The 24,760-nt window shown below is 35.8% G+C and overlaps 1 protein-coding gene across 1 annotated transcript in view; it reads left to right on the top strand.

Moving 5' to 3' along the window:
- The first annotated feature begins 2,011 nt into the window (after positions 1-2,011).
- The window catches only part of RARB (retinoic acid receptor beta), a 400,124-nt gene continuing 377,375 nt past the window's right edge, over positions 2,012-24,760 (top strand). The window contains exon 1 of the mRNA XM_072412402.1: positions 2,012-2,026. The gene's annotated coding sequence lies outside the window, so the exon portion shown is untranslated. The remainder of the gene's footprint in view (positions 2,027-24,760) is intronic.

Raw genomic sequence — 24,760 nt, 5'->3', positions numbered from 1 at the left:
AAAAGGATCAGCAAGGGATCGGCGGTTTTACATTTATAAAGGTGTTATTTTTTAATTTTTACAGAAAATTCTGCTTTAACTCTATTGTTGTTTGAATAGATAACAGATAATGTGATGTAATTCTTTCTCTACTATAAAAAATAAATTGCTTGTGTAACTCGATAAACCTGATAAAAAGTGAATCCCCCTTTTTCTTCTGCACTTTTAGAAATCTGATTGCCACTTTTGTAATACAATATTCACCAAACGGTAAACATGTTTTGGTCCTTGTGGAGCAGGATCCAAAAAGTGGAAAAAAGTAATGCCTCCAATGTGGTGATCAGAAGCGCCATTTATTTGAATAGAGTAACTTATTACCACATGATCACAACCCTTTGATGCTCTGGAAGATATCAGTGGCAGACCTTAAATGCAGTAGCTGCCCAGTGGTTGCTGTGAACCATATGGATCAGAAAAATACCAAGCCGGGGCCCTCCAGAGTGACTCACAACAGCCTTCACCTTGACATAAGCATCCTCAAAACCCAGGGCCACAAATACTGAACAACAAAGGGATAGGATTAAACACTATGGCATTTGCAATTTTAGAAAATGTTCTCTCAAGTCCTTATAGCCTGACGAGGAGCCATCACTGTAAGGTCTAGATTTTAAGAGTTGTGTTTGGGCGTGGGAATGACAATCTCTCGTGAAGCAATGAACACTGACTGGGACTTCAAGTTCATTTTAAGAAGGTCGCTGTGGGACATTCCTCCACTGCTCAAAAGTCTCATGACATTGCTATTGTACCGGCTTATGGGTATTTGCATGAAAGGGTAACTTACATTGACTGCTGCTGGCTGTGACACTACATGTACTGGGAACTGTGCTGTAGAGGATGGTAGCGTGAAGCTCTGGATAGTGACAGTCACAGTAAGCAAACTTTCATTGCAGCAGCTTACTGGTACTTTTTAAAGTTGCAAACATGGTGTTACAACAGGAATTTTTGTAACATTTAAAGTGTCAGTCAGTCTAACTGTTACTTTACAAATTTGGCAATCTGCACTATAATGCATATAAATAGCAGTTTTTTAAAATGTTGGCAATCTTTACAGCTAATCATTACGTTAATAAATGTGTAGATCTGATGACATGTGACCTCTGACAACTTGATTCACCTAAAAGAGTTGAACTTTAAATAGAAAACACTGGCATGGAAGGCACATGCACATTTCTGACAAATTAGTCTGAAAAGTTCAATAAATTGTCGTTAAAAAGACTTTAATAAGCCCTGATGTGACCGGTACTCTTCTAAGTTCAACATCTATTGACATGATCTCAATGCTAGAATTTCTTAATTGCTGCAACCATCAGAAGGGCTCTTACTTTTCCTGCTGGAAGTTTATTTTATATTCTAAAGAATGTGGTGAAACAGAGATTAGTTCCTGCTGAAAATGACCAAGATTCAATGGAAGTTAGAGGCAGGTACTACCAATTAGGATAAAATGGTAAATTCACTATGCTTTAACAGAAAGATAAGGATGTTTATTTTTTAATGTGATTGTAATTTTGAAAAATATTTGTATATAAATATTATTTATATTATATTTAAAATATTTTTTAAATAAATACTCTTACCCTGGGCTGTTAACTTTGCAAACTGAGCCTATAAAAAGTTAGTGGGAGGTGCAGCTAGTCATGGTCCTCTAAAAACTATTTAGGCAATTTAGGCAACTATTTAGGCAATAGTCCAAAGTCCATTCAAGACATCGATGAAGTTCATATTAAAATGTTTGAATCTGTTAAAATGACAGGTTTAGATCAGAAGTCTTTTGGATCATCATAAAACCAAGAAGCCATGGCTATGCTCCCATATACATTGAGAACACCAGGGAGGGAGGGGAGCAGTGAGAGCACAGGGAGGGAGGGGGAGCTCCTGCAGACCACGGTGCTCTGATGCTTCTGCTTCTGCTGCTGCTGTCATTGCTGCACTATCCCCACTGCTGCTCTCTGTCACTGCCTGGACCCAGCTAGGAGAGGAGATCAGAAAGGTAAGCCATGTGTATTCTCTGCCCAAGCATGGGTTGGCACTCTCTGTCATTGTGCATTGTATGGCAGACACCCAGTGGCATGTGATCTCCAGAGCTCAGCTCATTATTCCCTGGCTGAGGGAAGTTATTGATTGACATGTTTGTGTTGTCTGGATCTGCATGGTGTCCCATGTATGGGCTCTGATGGGACATGTGTGGTGGGAAGCCACCTACCTGTTACTATTGTCACTTCTCCAGAAGTCTATTCTTCATCCAGCTGTCACTTCACACTCCTGATCCACGTGTATGTATGGGGGGAAATGTGAAGATCATTATCTGCTACCATCACTTTGGGATTTCTGTAGACTTACAATGCTTCATCTATTTCTTCCATATAGTTCTGCTTGTCTCATATACATTTTGCTGTGAATCTGACTTTTAAAATCTCACTCTGTCATTTATCTGATTTAGCTGCTAGCTTAATGACAGTGCAGTCATTTTACAAAATATTTACTGCATTTCACATTCACAGATATTTCAATTACTGAAAGACAATTACATTTTACCAAGCTCATCCATGCACTGAAATAGTTGTTTGAAATAATGATGGTTTCTGCCCCCTGCCTGACTTGATGCTCTGAAACACCTGTCATATAGCATCAGTATGGAGTGATAGGCACTATAAACATTTCATACTTAATTCAAAGCACTGAAAATAAAGGGATCTTGTCCTGGGGAAGTGAATAAAAAATGTTATATTATTGGAGTGATTAAGGCTGCATCCATGTGGCCTTTAATTAAACCACATCCACCAATCAAACATGGTGCTCAATTCACAAAACATTGGGATAAAACTCTTTTTTGTAAATGACAGTTATTTTCAATCAGGTCCAATCAGATAAGACAATACCAGTCACATGGCTATAATTAAAGAAGATTATCCTTTGGTAAAGTGTTTGAAATTAACCTTCAAATTTTAATTCACCTTGCTACAATGTTGGTATTATAATCTTTGGTTGGCATTTGTTACTGCACTTGGTTATCCTTTGTAAGGAGTTGTGTTGTGTGTCTTTTACCTGGTGCTAACCATATTGTGAATAATGTCAGAACTGGGTCAATGTGCCCTTAGTGACCCACAGCTTCCGATCCCTTAATTGCATTAGTGCATTAGTTGTAGTGATTACAACGGGAGGTCATTCTGTCCCCTCCTCCACTCAAGCATCAACTTATTATATAATTATTCAACTTTCGTGTTTTTTTTTACTAGAAATCAGTGGTGTAACATTTTTGAATTTGTTTGTTTTGTGGCTGTGAACCAATGTCCTGACAGCATTCATGCTTTTCAGATCACTGTGCTTTACTTATAGTGTTTATACGTTTTGATAGTAAACAGCTTTGACAGGGGAAGTGCATGATCCAGAGATGTGTTTGATGGGGTCAATGCTGAAGCATCTGAAATCTGCAGGATGCCGGCCCACATCAACTGAACCTCACTCAAAAAAGGCACCTTGAAATAATTGACTAAATGCACCTTGCTTTAAGTAAAATGTTCAGAAACATCAAAAGCTATTTATATGTTTGTTTCTGTTCAACTTTTTACAAGTTGTTTGGTGTGTTCATGTATTCTTGAAATGATATATCTATCTATCTATCTATCTATCTATCTATCTATCTATCTATCTATCTATCTATCTTCTATCTATCTATCTATCTATCTATCTATCTATCTATCTATCTATATATCTCTATCTACCTATATATCTTATTATAGTTGGACAACGTATAGGCAAAAGTCTACATCTAAGACAGCTTTTCTTTCTTCTGCACATGCTAGTTTTCGGCTGTCATACTAATCCTATAATTTTTGTAAAATTAGTTAATGAGCTGGAACAAGCACATAGCAAGTGAAGTCAAAGTTTATCACTATTTTGGGTTAGTCACTAAAAATGTTCTGTAGCCACTAGCTTTACATAATGGACAAACCAACTAGCTTGTGAGAAGTAGAGGTCTACACTGGAAACCTTCCGCTTTCCTTGTTTTTTTTTTTCTTTTTTACTGGTTTCTTTTAATACTGCAATGAATATGGTTGTTCTTGGTCAGAACTGTAAAATAACTTTATGAAAGGGTCATTTTTTATCTTGACTCAAAACAAAATGAGCTAAACTTAGCTATGTAGCAGTTGGGCAATGCATAGGTGGAAGACTACAGAGAGAGCTAAGACATGATTTGTTTCTTCTGAACATTCCATTCTCCCGGCTGTCTTACTAATTCTTTTATATTATCATGGGTTAATACGCTGGAACAAGCATATGACACGTGAAGTTAATACTTTCAAAGTTCATCTTTGTTTTGTGTCAGTGACTAAAAATGTCTTGAAGCCACTAGACCAACATGATGGTCAGTAGCGCTAGATTTTCAGGTAGAGATCTACTCTGGAAGCCTTCTATTATCCTTAGTACTGATTTCTTTTAATACTGCATTGAATATGGGTGATGTTTTTCAGCCTGGAAACTGTAAAACACCTTTTATGAAAAGGTCATTTTTTATCTAGACTCAAAGCAAAATGTGCTAAACTTACCTGTGTTCCCTGTGGCAGAAAACATAAAGCTGTTGTTTAGTGTCCTTGATGTGAAACAGTGCAGATTTTGTAACTTTCCATTGAAGGTTAAAATGCTTTTTCTATTGAACGGAGACACTGGACATTTAGAGAATACATGCACAAAAACAGTAAAAAATATAACAAAAATGAATATTGTGTTTATGTAAGTCTAAAATATTTTAAAAATACAGGCTTTGGTATATGTTGTATTATTAAACTCAAAATAAATGAATAGACGTCAATTCACATCAAGGCAACTGTACACTTCTGTACTCTTATGGAAAGCTTCTTTACAAGTGCAATTACTATTATCTTATTATATTAGAAAGGTGATTTATTAACAAGATCATTTTCACCATAACATAAAGTATACCACTTAAATTGACCCATGTTTAAAAGTTCTTTAGTGCTGTGCCCAGTGAAGGGACTGTAATGTGGGTTGCAGTTGAAGGTAATGTACCATGCGCTGCTTTTTCATTGTAGGGCATCACACATATATACATATGCTCTATACATTGCATTACCCTGCACTGCAAACAAAAAAAATCATGCATTTACTTTTTTTATCATTTGAAGTACATTGAATATGAATGGGCTGCCCAAACGACATCCCTCAACACATGAAAATGCATATGTATAGGCCATGGACCAGTGTTGCCTACAGACCTGCTCAGTCTAAAATACTGACCTATAGCTTTTTTTAACAAATAGTGTTCATCTTCAAGAGCAGGAAGCAATACATACATTTTTTAGACTACATTGGAAATTGTCTGTTTTAACCCACAGTCATTTCTATTGCATTAAAAAAATGCATGGTAATGTTTAAACGGATTGAAACAAATTTTCACGTCTTTCGATTTTTAGGGGAAATTCATATGTCCAAAAATGGTGTGTGAAAGCAGCCTAAACTAAAAGAATACATGTTTTTATTGCCTATATTCATTATTTTTCTGTGTAGTCAGCAAGGGTGAAGTTTGTTTTTGACAATCCATTTTTAATTGGAAATAGGAATAGGTGGCTCCTAGTAATGAAATTCATGTGTAATTTTTATTTTCCTTAATGCTGAGGTGTTTAGGGGCCCCATGATCTGTTATCTCTATTTTTTACTTTTGCCACTTCCAGCCAAGAGGCCTGTCTGTTATATTGATCATTCCATCCATAAGAGTTGGCGGAACCTGTTCTACCATTCTACAATAAGTATAGGGTTGAGGGCCCAGCAGCTAAATAAATAAATAAACAGTCCTAGAGGCTATGTAGGCCTTCATAATAACATATTGTAATTTGTTCCAAACCCACATGGCTGTCATTTGTCAATGCTACTGACTTCTACTGATGAGAATAGTACTTTAAAAGACAACAGTCCCAAATGGCTTGCATATCAGTTTCTCTTGAGCTGGTTTTGAGCTGTTCTTGTTTACATCTTATTTATTTGTATTGGGAAAAATGCAGTTTAGATTCAGGAGTAAAGGATATAGGAAAGTTACCTAAATGCAAAGTATTTGCGGCTGCAAGGCTGGCAGCCTGCAAGGAGCCTTCTCAAGACCAACTGTGCCAACCATAAAGGTAAGGAAATACACAAACTGTTGCTTCTGTGGTTTTTGGAGTTTTTGAATGTTTTACGTTTAAAGGTTTTATTTTTAAAGGTAGAGTCTAAATGGAAAATTACACCTCAAAATACACAAGTAAATTGAGTAATACAATTTTTTTTGAGGTCAGGTATTGTTGTATTGTACCAGCTTATCTAAGAAACTTTTGTCTGTAGCTTGATGATCCTGGGACATACCTGTTGGTGATGCTGGGACATTCTGCTTACAGCCTTCAATTTTAATGCTAAAATATGCCAGTACTAAGATGTTTCTCATAGCAAACAATTAGTTTGAAATCTTCAAGTTCAATAGAAAAATTGGTTATGTAGGTGTGTTCTTAATATAGGTCTGTGAGTTTTTTGGCATGCTACACCAAACTCATGTTATGGTATATTGAGTAAAGTTTCTGGCTTTTGCAGAATTGCTGCTTTATTGTATAGGCTGAGTAGCTTTGAATACATTATCATGGCTGAAATTTCACTTTAATCTTTATAGTAGTACTCTTTTCTCTTTTCTACTTTACTGTTGTTTGCTGTTGAAATGACAGAGCCTTTTGATAGTTCTGGCCTCTCAAGGACACTTAAAATGTTTTAACTATCATTTTCAGACAGTACATCTGATTTATTAAAGCTCTCCAAAGCTACAGAGAATACACTGTCATCAGTGAAGCTGGGTGATCCAGCAAACCTGGAAGGGATTTCCTGAAAGTCATTTGCTATGTTTGCAAATGTTTTCAATCATGTACCAGATCCATTCCAGGTTTGCTGGATCACCCAGCTTCACTGATGAAAGTGTGTCCTTTCCAGCCTTGGAGAGCTTTAATAAGTCAGGCACGTTGATGTTAACTCTTTTCCATGGCAGACTGGCCAATATACAGACTTGAGCCTAACACTTAAATGGTGGATTTACAGAAAAAGTAATATTCAGCCTGTCCTGTGATCACTTGAAATATCCATTAAGGTTTAGGTAGACAAAGGTCATAATAAAGATTATTCTTTTATTAAATCATCCTCAACATATTTACATCCATTACGTCTATTACATATTACTGACTGAGAGTACCGCTTACAGGCAAATCCTAAGCTTACTCTGGAGCTGTGGGAGCTGTGTTGTTTTTATTTTTTGCTTTTCCTAGTTTGAACTACTCATCAACAACATGAACAGCAAATGACCTATACAGGGACAACAAATAAAACCTTTGTACATTATGTCCAGCAGACGTTGATAGGTACATATGGAAAGTGTAAAAGTTTTATTCTTAAAGCATAATAGTGCTATTTTATAACCATTTATTGGATATTTATTAGCAAGTCATTTCATTAAATTTCAACCAAACTACAAGAAACATAAATACAGTCCAGGGAATCTATGCATACCAAAACACATCCAACAACAAATGATGGTTCGTTCTGAACAGTAGGCACTACTTAGTACTGTCTTCAGAAATCCATGTTAGTTTTCTGGCTGTAGTAAACCTAAATAATTCCTGATAAACAGTACATAAAAGTACAGTCAGTATCAAATAAATCATACATGCATGCACAATACCATTGCTGACTTCATTCTAAAGATTGTATTTATTGGCTTTACTACTTTAAGACACTGACCCAGATCAAGGACACAGTTTAAAAGTCAAAATAAAGTCAGCTTTTGATTTGCATACTAACAGATCAATGACTCCAAAAGTACAGAAGGCACTAGACTAGAATGACAAACATGGTATTAGTATCCTCAAAAGTGGTTTTCTTTAGAGTGTATTCATATACTAAACTTTTTTTTGTTTTGGATAGAATGGAGAAAAGTTAGAACTACCTTTTTCCAAACAGTATGTAGGGGAAAAACTGCCAAGGTGAACAAACAACAATAAAAAGCTGACCCAGGTTCTAATATTCCCTCAATTAAAGTGGAAATTACTTTAAAAATTTAAAAAAATTGTGAGCAGACAGGTTCTTTTGCATATGTTCATTCTGCAATAAAACAAACCTACCTGTCTCCTTGCAATCTTTTCTATAATGTGCAATCCTTGCATAGATGACTGCTAAGAATAAATTCATTCATTCTGGACTGGCCAATCAGGATGGTTGGAGGACTGGGTAACGATGATGGCAGTAGAGCGTGAAGAGGTGAATTAAAAAAATTCTGAAGAGACGGTTTAGATTATTTTAATTGATTGATTTTTTTAAGAGACATCGTCTGTCCCTTCTGCAAAAGAGAACCTACCTTTTTGCAATTTTTGTAATTTTTAGATTTAGTTCTACTTGAACTTAACGCAAGAGTTTTTACCAGACAAGTAGTGAAGGAATCTCTACAATGGGAACACTAATGACAGTTTATCATGACAATTTTTTAATACATCCACATTGGCCAACTAAAAAAGTGAAAACTTAAGACTACCGATAAACTTTGAATAGTTCAGAATTTTTGTATCTGGTACATTAGGTCTCCTAAAAAGCTGAACTCCATCCGAAAATAACAAGCCTAAAGTAGCCAATAAAAATAAAATGAGAAAAACAGCTTTTTGTATTTTTTTTTGCAATTTCAATCAGTGGATTTGACCTATTGTCCGTTTTTCTTTGAAGACATCACCAATCAGAAGGCCACCAGCCACTTCCCTTATACCCAGGTTTTTCTGGGGTCAACTTAGCCTGTGAGAGGACAGTAAAAAAGTGGAAGCAGAAAGGTGATGAACTGAACTCTTCTCTGTCAGTGTGCTTACTCTTCCTATCTGCCTGCTTCCTAGTAGCACTTGCATTGATTGTCTATTGTACTGCTTCTTCCTTTCATACTGAAGCCCTTCTGTACAGAGACTGCAAGATGCCAGTAACTGCCCTGCTTGCATTTCCAAATAATTAACAATTACAGAAAAGTCAAATTTGTGTCTTTTATATTAGAGTTAAAGCAAGCTTCTGTTAAACTAGGATAGGAGAAGTCAATGAGTAATGCACATTCAGCGTTAATGTTGGAAAGTCTTGTAATAAAGATGAACAAAGTTGGGTAAAAATAATTATTTTTTAAACTTATTGCGATTTTGTGCAAAATTTCAGAAAACAAGTCATATAATAATGTTATTTTTTTATTATGTTGGTCTTTTCTTCCTGTAAATGGCATAACTAGGCTAGAGCTGATGGGGTTACCTTTGCCCTTTACCCTTACAAAACAACCCCCCCTCCCCTCTCATTTTGTAACAAAAGTATACAAACCTTGTTTTTTAGATCAAATCTCTGTAGCATTTAATTAACCATAACGTATGTAAAATACCATGAGTAACATAACACCTGTAACAGAAATACCAAATTGGAACAAGGTCAAAAGTTCATGAAGGTGCACCTAAAATTAGCAGTTTGTATTTATGGAGACCACTCTTTTTTGTTAGGTCATCAACTGTCACATATCACCTGGGGGAATATTACACAACTACCTTTCTTAAAGAATCTTGTAAGCTGTTCTTATCTTCCCTTAATGCACACCGTGGGGCTGATTTATTAAAGCTCTCCAAGGCTGGAGAGGATAGACTTTCATCAGTAATGCTGGAATGTATCTGCTCCAGGATTGGAAACATTTGCCAATAAATAGCAAATGGCCATTCCAAGTTTTCTGGATCACCCAGCTTAACTAATGAAAGTGTATCCTCTCCAGAATAGGATAGCTTTATTAAATCAGGCTCACATCTTGAATGGGGTCCTTACCCATTGTTGTTTTAACCAAACTGAACCCTTCATGGACCTTTAAACCCACAAAATGCTGCCATGACAAATAAATACAGCACAAATAGAAAACACTTCCCATTAGGGAGGGTGGGTGAGTGGAGCAGAGCTAGAACATTCCATTCAGCTGACCAACCCCTGAAGTCCCTTCCCCTGTACTTGAATTCACCTGTCAGGTAAACTTTACTAGTCTCTACTGCCCTTTCTCTCAACCCTGTGTCTCATAACCCAGTTTCTTACTTTGTCATGCAGTCACTAATTATTCTTTTTCTTTTACTTGCTCTGGGTCTTTCTGTCTATCTATCCAGAATTTGTAACTTTGTGAAATGACAGCATTTGCACATTTGGCAGCTGGTGACAGTGAGCAGTACTGGTACTGGTACTGGTACTGCTCACTGCCGCCCCCATTCATTCTGTACGGCGCTGCCACCAGGAGAAGCTACATGCAGTTCCCTAGTATGAAGAAGCTGTAAACACAACACAACCTCATGGCCATTGTGCTTATAGCCTTACACATACACATTATTGAAACATAAATGTATATATCTAAAGCTTACAGACAGTACCCCAGTCACAAAGATATAAAGCTCTAAGTGTACATAATACATAGAAAAAATACAAAAAAGGCATTTGTGAGTATTGTGGGTATGTGACGTAGCAAAAGGATTTGTGTGTATTTATTGATTATCAATTTTTAAAGGAACATTGTAGAAAAATACAAAAATACATTTGTTTCTTATAAACACTCACAAATCCTTTTGCTATGTCTACATAAACTGAAACTGATGGTAAGATATCAGCAATCCATAGAGAGTGACTACATGTAATTATTATTCTAAAAGGCAGCGCATATTTTGCTTCCTTAGTAAAAGTTTTCTGTTCATTTTGTTCGCCTTTAACACAGCGAGTATTTCCAACATTAATGCTGAATGTGCATTTCTCATTGACTTCTCCCATTGCGTAGTGTCCTGCTTGTTAGCAGCGAAGTAGAACGCCCACCCTTAATGCATTGCAGTCTATACATCGCTCAAATGAAGTTTCAATGAACCTTTAAACAGAATTAAATGAATTGTGTAACTGCTGAACAGTGCTAAAGTACTGTTGTGCGGCTATAAAATAATCAGCTAAAAATAGAGAAAAGTGTTATAACAAGAAAATTAAGGCCTTAAAGGATCGTCTGTAATGAACATAAAGCAATTGATGGTATGATAGAGTAATTATTTTCGTATTTACATCATTAACGATTGTAATTTAACGTTAATGTCTTGGTATTTTATGCTTTCTCATTTGCAGACAAAAGCACATCTGAGACATCATCAGGGAGTAATTTGGTAATATAAAGTCATGAATAGAAACACTAAACTATGCTCAGAACTCTGACAAGCACAGTGCTGCAGAATAACCTCATTTTCTGTTTATTATCTGCCTTTATAATTCTGTTTACCATCGTTGGAATTAATGGCTAGATAAAATGTATGCAGCGTTCTTCCTAACCCAACATACCGTTGTGATGTTAAACTATTCTAGGTATAGAAAAGGAATAAAAAAAAGCTAAAACAACAACTATAATAATAGATACACCAGCAAGATCTAAACTATCCCTTTAATAATTTCTTTAAATAGGCGCAAAGTGAATCAGATCAGCTTCAGGCAGCCCCTCTATAAGCCCTTTGAAGACTTTTTTTGTCTGTGAGGCGTACATCCCTCTCTGAATACGAGAGAATCCTTTCTATCCCTTTTGCACATTTGGGACTTCAGAATATGTTTGTTATGCAATGAAAGGCAAAGCAGATGAACTGTGCAGGGAAAAGAGGATCAAATCGACCCAGATCAAAAATGGTAATTTATCTACATTTTTTTGTTTTATCCTAATCCGATTGTGTCACGTGGATCTTCAGTCGAGAAGTGACGCGCAAAACCTGCATGGCATGAATGTTAAAAAATGTTTTCCCTCTGAAATATGTGTTTTACTTCTTTTTATTCTGGCTTGGAAGAGGGTACAAGATTAACATTTTTGAGACAGAAGACACAGACTCCTGAGATGAAATTAAATGCAGAATTCAATTATTAAAATATGGCGTATTTGGTTAATCTTTGACACAGCAGAGCTTTAACTTTGTATTTGCAGTGGCAAGAAGGGCGCATTGTGGGCATGGGTAATAATTAACATGGCTTGCTTCCACTGCTCTGACAGAACGTATTACCTTCATTTTCTTAAACTACAAACACAGTAATGATTCTGGTGGAAGGTTTTAGAATACACAATGTACCTGCAAGACTTTATTGGCTCCAACCAACGCTGCATACAATGGCGAGTTCTTTATTTCAGATGATTTAATTATAAATTGGATCATTTTAAAAATGTGCAATTGTTACCTTAATATAGCCAATTACTGTTTTATTTTTTAAACAAGTTAATGTAAGGTCTGGGTCTGATAAATTTTGCATCTGAGCCCAACTGCCTTGGATGCATAATGCTAACTGTTTGCATAACTTTCATAGAACATTATGGGAGCAATTTTTATTTTCTTGCTTCCCACATCTTTAGCTTTAACTAGTTGAGAAAACTCAAAACCTTGTCCATGCAGCAGGCAACAAAAGCAATGAAAACATACATTTCCTGTGACCTGAATTTACTTATGAAGTATTTTGCTATTTTAGCTTATGTACATTTATAGGCAAACTTATTAAATTTATATTTAGTCAGGAACACTTTCATGCTTTACAGATGTTAAAATTAGACTGTGAGCAGCTAGCATAAATTTGGTTTAGCAGAAAATGGATTTATAAATGACAATTGGATTATGTTATATTGCCATTTTTACTCACCAGTAGTGCATGGTGGAGTTCCTTTTAAGGTCTTGAAACATCAGGTACATGCTTTACTATGGAAAATAAAATGTATATTACATAAAAAAACAAGTTAATACACCTTGAAGATATTTGAACTTAGTATATATATAAATTATATTTTTGTGGGAACTGATGTTGTTTGATGTAGCATAGCTGCATTTAGCGTAAAAAGCATCTAATATGTAACAACAGATATTTCAGGAAAATAATACAAATATTATAAATATAATTCATAATTATATTTTCATACAATTTTAGACAATTTTATAAAATATTGGTTAGTTTGATCAAAAGTTCTAGCGTTTTTTTTTTTTTTTTAGTGGGGTATTTTTCTTCACTACCTTTGTGATCACCTGAAAAGGCAATGAGGGGATCTCTCTAGCAGGGATACACCTTGCAATAAATACCAGAGCATCTTTCATATTTATTGATTTATTTGCTGTCTGTGTCTTTCCTAATAGGTGATTTATGGATGTTTTTTAGATATACGTGTAAATAAAAGGGAAGTTATGATCTGTGTTATTGTTCTAAAACCTTTGTTTCTGTTTTAAGTTTTGTAGTTATTGATACTCAGGAGACTCCTGTGTGCTTATTACACATGGAGATTTTTCTTCCTGCTTTGCAGTGTCACACAGTGTCAAATCAAATGTATGTCAAAGATATTACCTATTATACAAGTTGGGTGATTGTTTTTTGAAGTTGGGTGAACATACTTTGAAGTCAAATGTACTAGGAGAGTTCGATCTTAAGAAATAAAGTGAGCCTAGAAATACTGCTTTGATCCTTACAGTGGATGTGTAGTCGCCCTTGTTCTGAGCATACCTGCATGGCTGGGGTGCTGAACTTGTTTTTCTTTTTTTACTGTTAAAATTTTTATTTAAATGCCATTATCCCTAGTGTATGAACACTTTCAGCTTCACGGAAAGCAATTGTCAGCAAGTGAATGAATGGATTCTTCTAATTTAACAAGATTTTCCCAAAACATTCCCACAACAGTTCATCCAAGTTAAAAAGAGCTGGTGCTATACTTTCAACACTTACATACAGTTGTTCCCACTAATATAGGAAACAAATGCTGATTCAGCTTTCTATAGTGATAGGTACATTTAAATAGCAAATTATTTTATACATTTGTGAAGTTGTGACAGTTGTGAGAAAATAGATTATTATAAGAAGAACGGCAGGGGCTTGGGTGTGCTGTTGTTAAGAGGGTGTCTTAAACCTTCAGTATCTTTTTGCCTATGGCTAAGTTCAGATAGACAATGATGTTATCATTTCCTTGTATCTGAGAACTCTACAGCAGCTCACCCGGGGCCACCCAAAGGGAATAAATTGGAGTGGTAGTTGACAGTTGAGAACTGCTAACTGTCAAGTGTTCAAATGTTGGGTCAGTAAGAACCAACATTAGGTGGCAGCTGCTGAATGGCTAATGTGGTGCCGAAAATTGGAAACCACTCTACTCACTACCCATCAGTTTGTGATACAGGCTGCTTTTAAAATAAAGCAGTTAGTTAATTACCTTTTTTGTATAAAAGGATTTTTTGTTTTACATTTTTTTATTATACCGTTATATTGCTTTAGGGTTATGTAGCAAAAAATAGCTTTTCCCAGAAAAAGAGTTATTGACTAGATCTGATTGACTGAACTGTGCCGAATATTTGCCTACAGCTGGAACAGGTTTTGATTAAGATTCACTCCAATATAGTAGTACATTGGCTTTGGGTATGATTGGTTTTGCGTGTTGGGTTAATGAAAAATAAATGTAAAGAACAAAATAAATCCATTGCATAGATCTTTAGGGCACTAGGCCAACCAAAGGGAGACCAGCAGAGAAGTTATCAATATACCATAAATGACATGCGTCTTTTTGATATGATTTAGATTGTTGGAAACCTACTAAAGCTAGGTATGTCTTCATAAAAATTATTAGCTGAATTATAAAAAAAAAACTAGCAATGTTTTCTGAAATACTCTTGATATCAGCCCCCTGTACAACTATGCACGGCAGCTCCCACACAGGTCAAAGTAAATTTATCATCATAGTTCCCACAACTGAAAATGAAAAAAGTAAAACATTTTGTATCATCTGCATAGGAACAGTTAAAAAAACCCAAATGGCAACATTTAATTCAGTGACAAAGAGGATTGTCCTTTTTTCATAGAGGAATGACCTGACAGCAGTTTTTACCTTTACATATTGTATTCAAAGCTTAAAAAAGTTTACACTTTAGATGTAGATTTTAAGTTGATAAAAGCCTCCTGTACTCTATTTACTCTACTTGTATTTACTTTCCATTCTCCCATGGTTCACTTTTCATGCTAGAAAAGCAGTCTAGCACCTCTCGATTTAATTAGAAAGCTGCAGGGTTTCAGGCTGTTGAGACAATGTACTTTTACTTAATGAAACTGCCCCGAACAGCTTGAAATGCTGCTGTTCTGAAAAATGGGGTTCAGGGAATATTTAACAGAGATCACACAACCATTTAATCAGTGTACCATTTTTCCAGATGCTCCTGATCACCTCGCCTTGGAGTCTTGCTCTGCAGTGATTTAGTTTTATAAAGTAGTAAGATGCATTTAAAGAGAAACTTTATTCGTGAAGCTGAATTAAAGTGTTGTCTTATCACATCTTTCTCAATACAGCATACTAGTGAGCCAGTGGTTTACAAAAGAAATAGAGATGACTGGTGAGGTTGTGGAGCATTACTTCTTCCTCATACCTTGGAAAAATGTCCTGGGTCACAATAATACTGTGGCATCTCCTCAAATACAGGTTTATTTAGAAGGTACTCCACTACTAGGAGTTGTCCTGGAGCCACTACCGTTCAGAACTTTGGAAGCCTTACAAAAGTTAATGTTCACTGAGCATAGTAAAACATGTAAATCTTTGTTTACTAAATAAACCAAATTATCTGCCAGAAAAAGCCTTTTTTTTGTTTGAATATTTTTATTGAATTTTCAAGAATATACAAAAAAAACACAAAAATGACATAATCTAAAAAAAAAAAAAAAAAAAAAAAAAAAGAAAAAGGAGGTACATTAGTCTGACAATATCATAAAAATTTACAGTAAGTTATAAAAAAGCCTTTTTTTAAAATAATTTAACCCCCAAAATGCATTACATTTTTTTGCATGGAAATTTATTTTACATTGTAGGCCTATAATTCTTAGGCATAATTCACACAAATATGTCCAATATTTAATAAACTTAGCAAAAAAAACTATAATTGAAACACAAAAATTTGTTAAAAAAAACAATATGGAAACCTGCATATAACTGTAGAGTGACATGTATAATATATACATAATATAATTATACATATATAAAGATTTCTTTGTATTAGACTCAATACAGCTATTATGTATTGAATCCAATATAAAATTATTTGAATTTTCCACCGCTCCTCCCGCCCGCACCAACATCACCGGAAAACCCCGGAGAACGTCTCTGCACTCGCCAGCTGAAAATCGAAGGTCCTGAGGACCTGCGGGGACCAGCAGGACACTGGGGGATGCCAACGAAACAAGGCAAGTGTTTTTTTTTTAATGTTTTTAGCGACCCCGAGTGTGACTCGAGATTACTGTTTTTAGCATGTAAAATCCACCCCAAATCACCCTGGGGATTACCGCTAGGAGGGTTAAAATAACAACAGGCTTATACTACTCACTATTATTTACTTAACATAGGTTAATATACACTTTTCTAAGTAAACAGCATTTAGTAAATAATATTGTGTTTAGCACTCTGGCCCTTCCGGCGTTGAGTCCCAGGATCAAGTCTTGACCTTTACATTATCTGCACAGAGTTAGCAGGTTCTCCCCATGTTTGCAGTTTCCTCCGGGTACTCCGGTTTCCTTACACATTTCCAAAAACATGCGATTAGGTTAATTGGCCTCCCCCTAAAATTGACCTTACACTGTGTTAATGACATATGAGTATACCATTAGATTGTGAGCCCCTTTGAGGAACAACTAGTGACATGAATATTAGCTTTGTAAAGCTCTGCTTAATATGTGGGCTCTATATAAATACTGTGTAATAATAATGTAGTGGCTAGCCTTAAACATGTATAACAGAGTTACAGAATTCTCTTAAAAAACTGTAAAGACAAAGACATGTTCACTTCAATAATCCAATTCTCTGGCACACTTTAGCCCTAACTCTCAAAGATAGCACCCCATGATAAGGACTATTAACAAAAAAAAGTGCTAGGTATTTTCAAATACCAGTGATATGATGAGAAATAGTTACAATACAGTAGTAGATAGTCCAAGCCACCATTTATCCAGGTCTTGATGTATGCAGTAGTTGTTAGGTATAATAAACTGGACATTGTTAAAGGAATGTTGTAGTTTTTCCAAGTCAGCTAACAGCTACTAGATACACCATGACTTGGATAAAGGAGAACCTTTACAAGTTGCGCCTTACACAGGATAGGAAATACCTTTAGTTTCACAATAGCTAGTCTAGGTAAATGTGTCTTCTACTAGGTATACAATGATCTGGATTAATGAGAGCTTTCACTGACCTTCCTAATCTTGTGTCATATATTTATGTAGAGAAAACTTTTGTTTTTAGTATTTGGTAATATAGAAAAGGTTTATAACTTTTAGTTTTTTGCTTTCTGTATGCAATTGGGCAATTTTCATTAATTTCAACAGGAAGTAAGGAACTTTTCCTAACTGAGAGGATGTAATCTGTTAGAGAATTACCCCCATAACGTTTCTTCTTTGCTAGATTTCCCCTTATCCTTATCTCACTTTCTTTCTAGATGCCAGTACAAATAGATGAGTGATTCCCCCCAAATAGAATCATAGGCTGCAAAAATGTGCAAATTTATTCTTTACATTCTCTGTCCAAAACTTTAAAGTTTTATAAATCAAGCCTTTTTATGTGGTGCTTTCCTTTAGCCTGGTTCAGATACTGTTGCTGTCATGAAACGGCCAGATAACTGTGTTTGGCTCCCAAACAATAGTTTCTAACCCTTCCCTGCTATGTACTAGGATGACAAGGTCTACTTTAAATAGAGAAAAGAGTCCTAGGGATGTCCAGAATCTATTAGGTTGAATTAGATTAATATGAGAACTGACAGATTAATCTTCACAGGCTTCATGTTAAAAAAAAAAAAAAAAAAATCTTCAGTTTATAGCTTCTGCGGGGGTCTTCATTTTGACCAGTAAGGGATGTCTTGTACGTGTCTTCCTTATCTAAAGCAGTCTTTCATCAACTCCTACATGGTTTAAAAGAGGTTTACAGAGCGTATCCCACTAAAAGTAATTTCTCCCAAAACCATTCCTGTTATATTTCAATAATAATTTTCAGCTGTTGGTCTAGCATGTTCCTTCCACGCTAGTTAAAGCTTTATCTTGCAATAAAATTATATAGCCAGCTTCTACTGTGCATCATTTTCCAGAACAGCTCAAAGCTTTTAAAATTAATTTTTTAAGCATTATGTAATGAGTTAAAAATTCTGTTCCATATACCTGATAAAGACCTTGTTAAAAGGTCAGTCTACTTAAAACTGATATTTGAGGTATAGGTTACAGTGTTCAACCCAGAATTTCTTTCAACCTGGGTGGGAGAAAAAATTGAAGGTGGGTGGTGGCCCTGTATTGTGACCCAATTTATCAGTAACCACCCAAAAACAGCCTGTGGTTACTGAGAAGTGCCGGGTGGTGCTTCCAGCCTAAAGGGGCTGGGTTGAACACTGGATAAGGCTGGAAGGCTTAGCCTGACTTCTGATATTTCCTATTCGGGTCGTACAATGGTTCAAACAGGCATGACCAGGTAAACAATCCATACACAGCAGTGTTTCTCATCGGTGGAACCCTAAGGTTTTTCCAGAGGTTGCTGGCGGTTAATTGAGCAATGAGCAATATGTGACTCCCAGGTTAGTTTGCCAATGACTATGTGTAAAGGGTGCTCAATGACCAGCAATACAAGAGGCATTCCTTCCAATGGCCCACAAGCTAATATACTGTGAGCTGTGGATATAGTAAAAGCAGGGGTTCTCTAAAGACCTAAACGTTATTTCAAGTGTTCCTGCATGTTAAAAAAGAAAGACTGGCTTACACTGAGAAAGACGGGGAACCTGTTGAAGATGTTTCTTGCTACCCCAAGTGTTCGGTAGCTAGTGCTGAAAGTTTCTAACTGCCGGGTCAACAATGAATTAGTAAAGAGAGAGAACTATACAGCTGGCTACCTCCAGGGGAAAAAATGAATCTCACATTTTCTCTGTGAAAGTTCTTTTTACAATATAAATTGATAACAGTATTCTGCTTTCATTATTTTGCATACATGTGTTCTGCTTCCTCCAAGTGGAGATCCTAATTTCCACTAGGATATCATTTTGACATGGACACAAAAGCCATCAACTGAAAAAAAAGCAGCCTTAGTAATCAGGTTTTCCTTTTCATGTTTGAGCCAGATAAGCATATTGCATGTCACCTGTGCTCTGTGTTGTTAATCGGTCTCTCTGAATGCTTGTAGTTACCATATGGTGGCTTTATCCTAATTACGCCTTTGCGTTGCTTTAATTTTTCAGGTTAAAAGACCTATAGCAATGGAAAGAATTATTAAGAATCAGAGTATTACCTTCACTTTGAGAAGTGTGGTTTCAAGAAATATTATGATTTTTACTCTCAGGGCTCTGTTAACAGTATGAGACCTTGCTTGAAAAAAACAATTCTTCCGTGATAAATTTAAGAGATTAAAGCAGCTGTAAACTTTTCTCTATACAAAACTATATTATCAGCCATCACTGCTTCTTTCATGGCACATAAAATCATGTAGTCCAACACTCTTCAAGTTTTTTTTATTTCTTTTCTGTTGTGATTAAAAAAACAATTTGGGATACCCAAAATCCAAATGAAAGAAATTTAATGGCATCAATTTTAGAACCATTTTATAAAAAAAAAAAAAAAATGCATTTGTTAACATCCAAAACGAGTATTGGATAAATAAAAGTTTTAGTATCATCTTTCTGGTGTATTCTTGTATTATTTGGTTGTTAATAAAAGTATGATGTTTTAATGAAATTGTTCTCAAACTGATGCCATTAAATCTCTTTCTTTAGGAATTTAGGTAACCCAATTGTTTTTTCATTCAAAGTATATGTTTGTGAGAAGACATCGCCAATCTGATACTATTCCCAAGTGTATTTATCTTCAATACTCCACATTCTTTTGTGTTGTGGTCATGGGACCACTTTTCTCCCTTTGATGTCTAAGCTCCGAGGGTAGAGGCAGCAGAGATTCTAAATGGCATTACAAACCCTAGGAATTACTGACAACCTATCTCATCCATTGTCAATCAGGCTGGGTGGTGGTGGAGTGTCAGCCTGATGATGGTGCAGGCTGACGACAAGTATAGATGCAAACATAACCCAGAAATTTTTTGGGGGAAATGTGGGATAAAATTGTAGACTATTGTCAACTTTGTAAACCCCCTAAAACAGCCAGATGGTTACTGAAGAGTGCTGGGTGGTGTGCCTGGTGGAAAACTGAAACTGTCCATGCTACTGTGAATATGCCTCTATGTTCAGCACGGCCAGAAAACAACCTGGAGCCCTGGATTTTGAAGTGAACTAGCAGGATCACCAGGTTTTAAGTGTGATTTGCCATTGATGCATACATAGAACTAAGTATTGCAATGAATGTGGGGCACAGAAGAAAATATATAGTCCTTATATTTAGGTTTGCATATGTGGCATATTAAAGTAGACTTTGCACTAAAATACAAGGTCCACATCCACTGCTCTCCAAATTACCTATGTAAAATTTCTGACTTTACTCCAAGGTTTCTGACCTTGCAGAATCCTGGTAAAGTTCAATTTTACCAAGAACAAACTTTTTTGAGCTTTCCGTGATCCTTCTGTGAGGCCCAGGAATGAAACCTGGAAATGAAGTGAATATTTTTTATTACATTTTCTTTCAGTTTGTTTTCAATGGTGCATTCAATAAGACGACCTTCCATTAGTGCAAGATCCACTTAGTATTTTTTTGAAAAAGAACATAGATAAACATACAGTTTTGTGTAAAGATTTACTAAATTATATAACAAATTAATAACACATCTGGTCCCAGGATGTTTTCTACTTCACTGCAAGCTCTGTAACAAAACAATGCTAATAACATTTAAAATTACTTGTAATAGTTGGTAAAGGTTTTTTTTGCTGCACTGGATTCCCCTCATTGTGAAGTCTCCAGAATGAAAGCATATCATAATGATAATTTCAGAATGGGAATACTTGGGATACATACAGTATACTTCAGTTATTGAGCTGTAATTGGTTAATTTATTCTATTATTCATTCATCCACATGGCAAATATTCTAATAGGCCTGCATTACAGATGAGATGGCACATGGCAAAGAGGACACAATATGATTTTTTATATTTTTTATTTATTCAAATAGTAAAAAGTAAGTAAAAATGTAGAAATAATTTAAATTACTTATATATATTTCATGCCAAAATATAAGCATTCCATATGCATGCAATAGTTGTTTGTACAGTATGTAGGTTTATTATTTTTGCTTTGGGTTTGTTTCTGCTGCACCCGGCAAAGAACATCAGTTTGCTGTCAACTGCACAGTTTCATACTGCTGGTCCTATAAGAGCCATAATACAGAAGATCCACATGCTCCTAGCTCTATTGATAGGGTGGCAGGAGACTCCATGACAGATGTACAGAGTTAGTTCCAATGTGCTAAGGGCCATGTTTTTTAAATGCTAATTCAAAATGAAAAGACAACTAAAACAGATTGGTATACAAGGTTTACATTCACATATTGTATCTTCCAGCCACCAACCATCCCGATCAAGGGTCAAATCTGGTTTGCTCATTGCTCATGTGATGACCATCTATAGTGTTCTATCTAAATAAACACATTTTCATGTCAGGAATGTATTGTAGCTGTCTGTATAGATGGAGTTTTGCCTGACTAGTACATTCTGTGCTTCTAAGTTTTCTGCATTGCCTTCTATAGCTCTAAAAGATTTGTAGAAGAGATTGTACTATGCCTTTGATGTGAAGTGGATGCAGGGAACAAATCTAATCAGGTTACAAGCATTTAGAGTGAAACTAAAATGTGGAGATTTATTCCCCAGACTGTACAGTTGCTGCAGTACTGTCATTGCAGCCCTCTGCTGTGGAATTGCAAGCTGCTTCAGTCTAATTGTATTTTTGTAGTGCATGTTACTAGAATATAATTTAACATAATTCAATATAATGTATAACAATGCACATTAATAGGAATTGAACGTCATTATAGATAACTGCATTTAAAGGAAATGACATATTATTTCAAATAATCCAAATCAATTTAAAGCGGTTTTGTAGATTACTTCAAGGACAGTGAGGAAAGGAGAAGCTGAATCATAAATTTATATAAAACTTTTAGACTGTGGGGGCATCTGGCACACAGCAAAATTTTTTTTTGTCGAAATGAGATTAAAAAATGTATATAAGTAAACAGTTAGATGTTGCCTATTTGCCAGTCTAAAACGCCTATAGTAATGACATAAGGAAAATAGTTGAAGCAGTCCACATGCACAGCAGTCGTCCCCAATTGGTAGTTCATCAATCCACCAAGACGGGTACTGGATCCCTCAGTTCTAGACTTTGTCACTAAAAGTAAATTGCAGGTATGGTCGCATTGCTCTAATTCAGTGCTAGTGTTCACAAACAATGGTTAGAATAGTATTTGTTATGCCTTTTTAACAAAACACTGGTCAAAAGAAAGCAAGCACTCTTATTCACTATAATATTTCAATATTATACATAACACAATGTTTTATTGTAGGTAAAAAAAATCGCATACAGTGCCATAAATGGAGTATTATTAATCAGATTGATATACAGTGACAGAGGGTCTCACTACGGTTATGTTCATACTGCCTTCCTCATTTCAGTTAACCAACAAGTAGCCTCATGGAGAATGAATGGGGCTGCAGAAGTTGGTTCTTTAAACAACAGTGATGTGAGTGACCTAGTGGCTCTCAAGGCCACAATGCCAGGAACCAAATGCGGTCTCCTGATCCTAAGTCAGGTCTAAACCTACCCTAAGAGCATTTGTGTGGAGATAGAGTTGAGGCTACACTATCCATAACGAAGCAGGATCTATTCTTGACAAACCATGCAATGAAAAATTAGCATGCTCGTGTGGAAATGTGGGAATAACTCCCATACATTACCAAAACGACCCTCAGCTCTTGGAAAACTTATGGTTCAGCCACGAGTCTATCTTTCATCTCTCTGGTTGGGTTAATCGAAACAACTGTCGAATTTGGGGAAAATTAAACCCAGCCGTAATTCTTGAGCATGAAAAAGATTATTAGAAGCTGGTGGTTTGGTGTTCAATGTCTAGCACTGAGCTGATGGGACCATTTTTCTTCCGCAATGTATCCAGTAACACATCCACTGTTACAGGGGAAAATTACCTGGAGATGCTGCAGAAGTTTGCTGTGCCTCAACTTCAGGCGTGCAGTTTTTTCAAGAAGACAGAGCCCTTCCCCACTTTGCCACGTAAGTCAGAGATTTCCTGAACATCAAGTTTCTTGACCGATTTATCGGTCCACGCTCCCCTGACCTTATTTATACCTTGTGACTTTTTTTTGTGGGGCTAAATGAAAAGCAAGGTCTATGCCACTAAGCCCTGTAACCTTTCACAGCTTGAGGAAAGAATCTGCAGGGCCCGCAGCGAGTTCAGGAAAGAGATGCTACAAAACGTCAGAGAAGCTTCTGAAGGTAGTTGAAAGTTGTCGCAAATGGAGGCGCTCATGTGGAGGTAAACAGTTAGTCTAGGCATTTGAACGTGATGGCAAGTAAAACTGCAACAGCAACTTTGTTGATGGTAAAAATTTTAATAAACTCAGTTTCTAATTCATAGGAATTTTTAGGAATTCATTAAAAGTGTATAGTGACTTTTGGGGCACCCTGTACATTAACTGATGCAATTCCCAAATTTTTTTTGTCTGGTTACCAATATCTTAGATGTATTTATAGGTTATCTGAGGGACATATTTGTAGCTGTAGGGGGTTTCTGTAGGGCTTTAGAGCTCAAAGAGATCCCTCCAGGGGGCAACATACAGTATAAGCTACTATATTGTGTTATATAATAGGAAATGATTGAAAACCCTGGCAGATTTTTATTTTGGTTGCTGTTTATGTTTGGTTGATGTAATTTCACCCAATTTCCTGTACTCTAGATATGATAGTAATTGAGCGGAAATCATGTTAAAGTAAAAGGAAATTCTTTTCTTGGATGGATTACAATTTAAAATATGAGGGATTTCCCCTCACCTCCTGAGCACAACAGTTATATTTTTTATTTCACATCAACTTTTATCCTACTGGAAATGGTCACCAGGACATATAGGGCCTGATTTATTAAAGCTCTCAAAGGTTGGAGAACATACTTTTTATCAGTGAAGCTGGGTAATCCAACAAACCTGGAATGGATCTGGTCTAGCATTGAAAACATTTGCCAACAAATAGCAAATGACTTAAGCAATCAATTCCAGGTTTGCTAGATCACCTAGCTTCACTGATAAAAGTGTATCCTCTCCAGCCTTGAAGAAATGTAATAAATCAGGCTCATAGAGAGGATAAATTATCATATTAAGGGGACAATAACAAATATGTAATTAATGATTGAACCTCCAATTACCTAATATATGGCATAACAAGTACAAATAAACTAAACCTACTAGTGGGATGTGGTCTTCTTTATTTACCCTCTAGGTATTGATAACCCTCTGATTATGCCTAGCTAAAAGACCCTTCTTTCTTTTAGGTTTTATTATATGACTAAATTATATATATCTTTCATTCACTTTATAGACAAATGCAATATATAAAAATATATGCTTGTTCTTTGTATCTAAACTGATGCATTTGTTTGACCTTTTATCCTAAAAAAATATATTTTCAGCAGAATGACAGTCTGCCATTGTGAGGAAAACACTTTAAGGTCTATTGGAAAAAGATGTTAAAGATGAGAGAATTGTC

This window comes from Pyxicephalus adspersus, chromosome 5 (genome assembly GCF_032062135.1).
Source record: "Pyxicephalus adspersus chromosome 5, UCB_Pads_2.0, whole genome shotgun sequence".
Lineage (NCBI taxonomy): Eukaryota > Metazoa > Chordata > Amphibia > Anura > Pyxicephalidae > Pyxicephalus > Pyxicephalus adspersus.
Note: the sequence above shows the minus strand (reverse complement) of the source record. Positions and strands in the feature narration are given on the sequence as shown.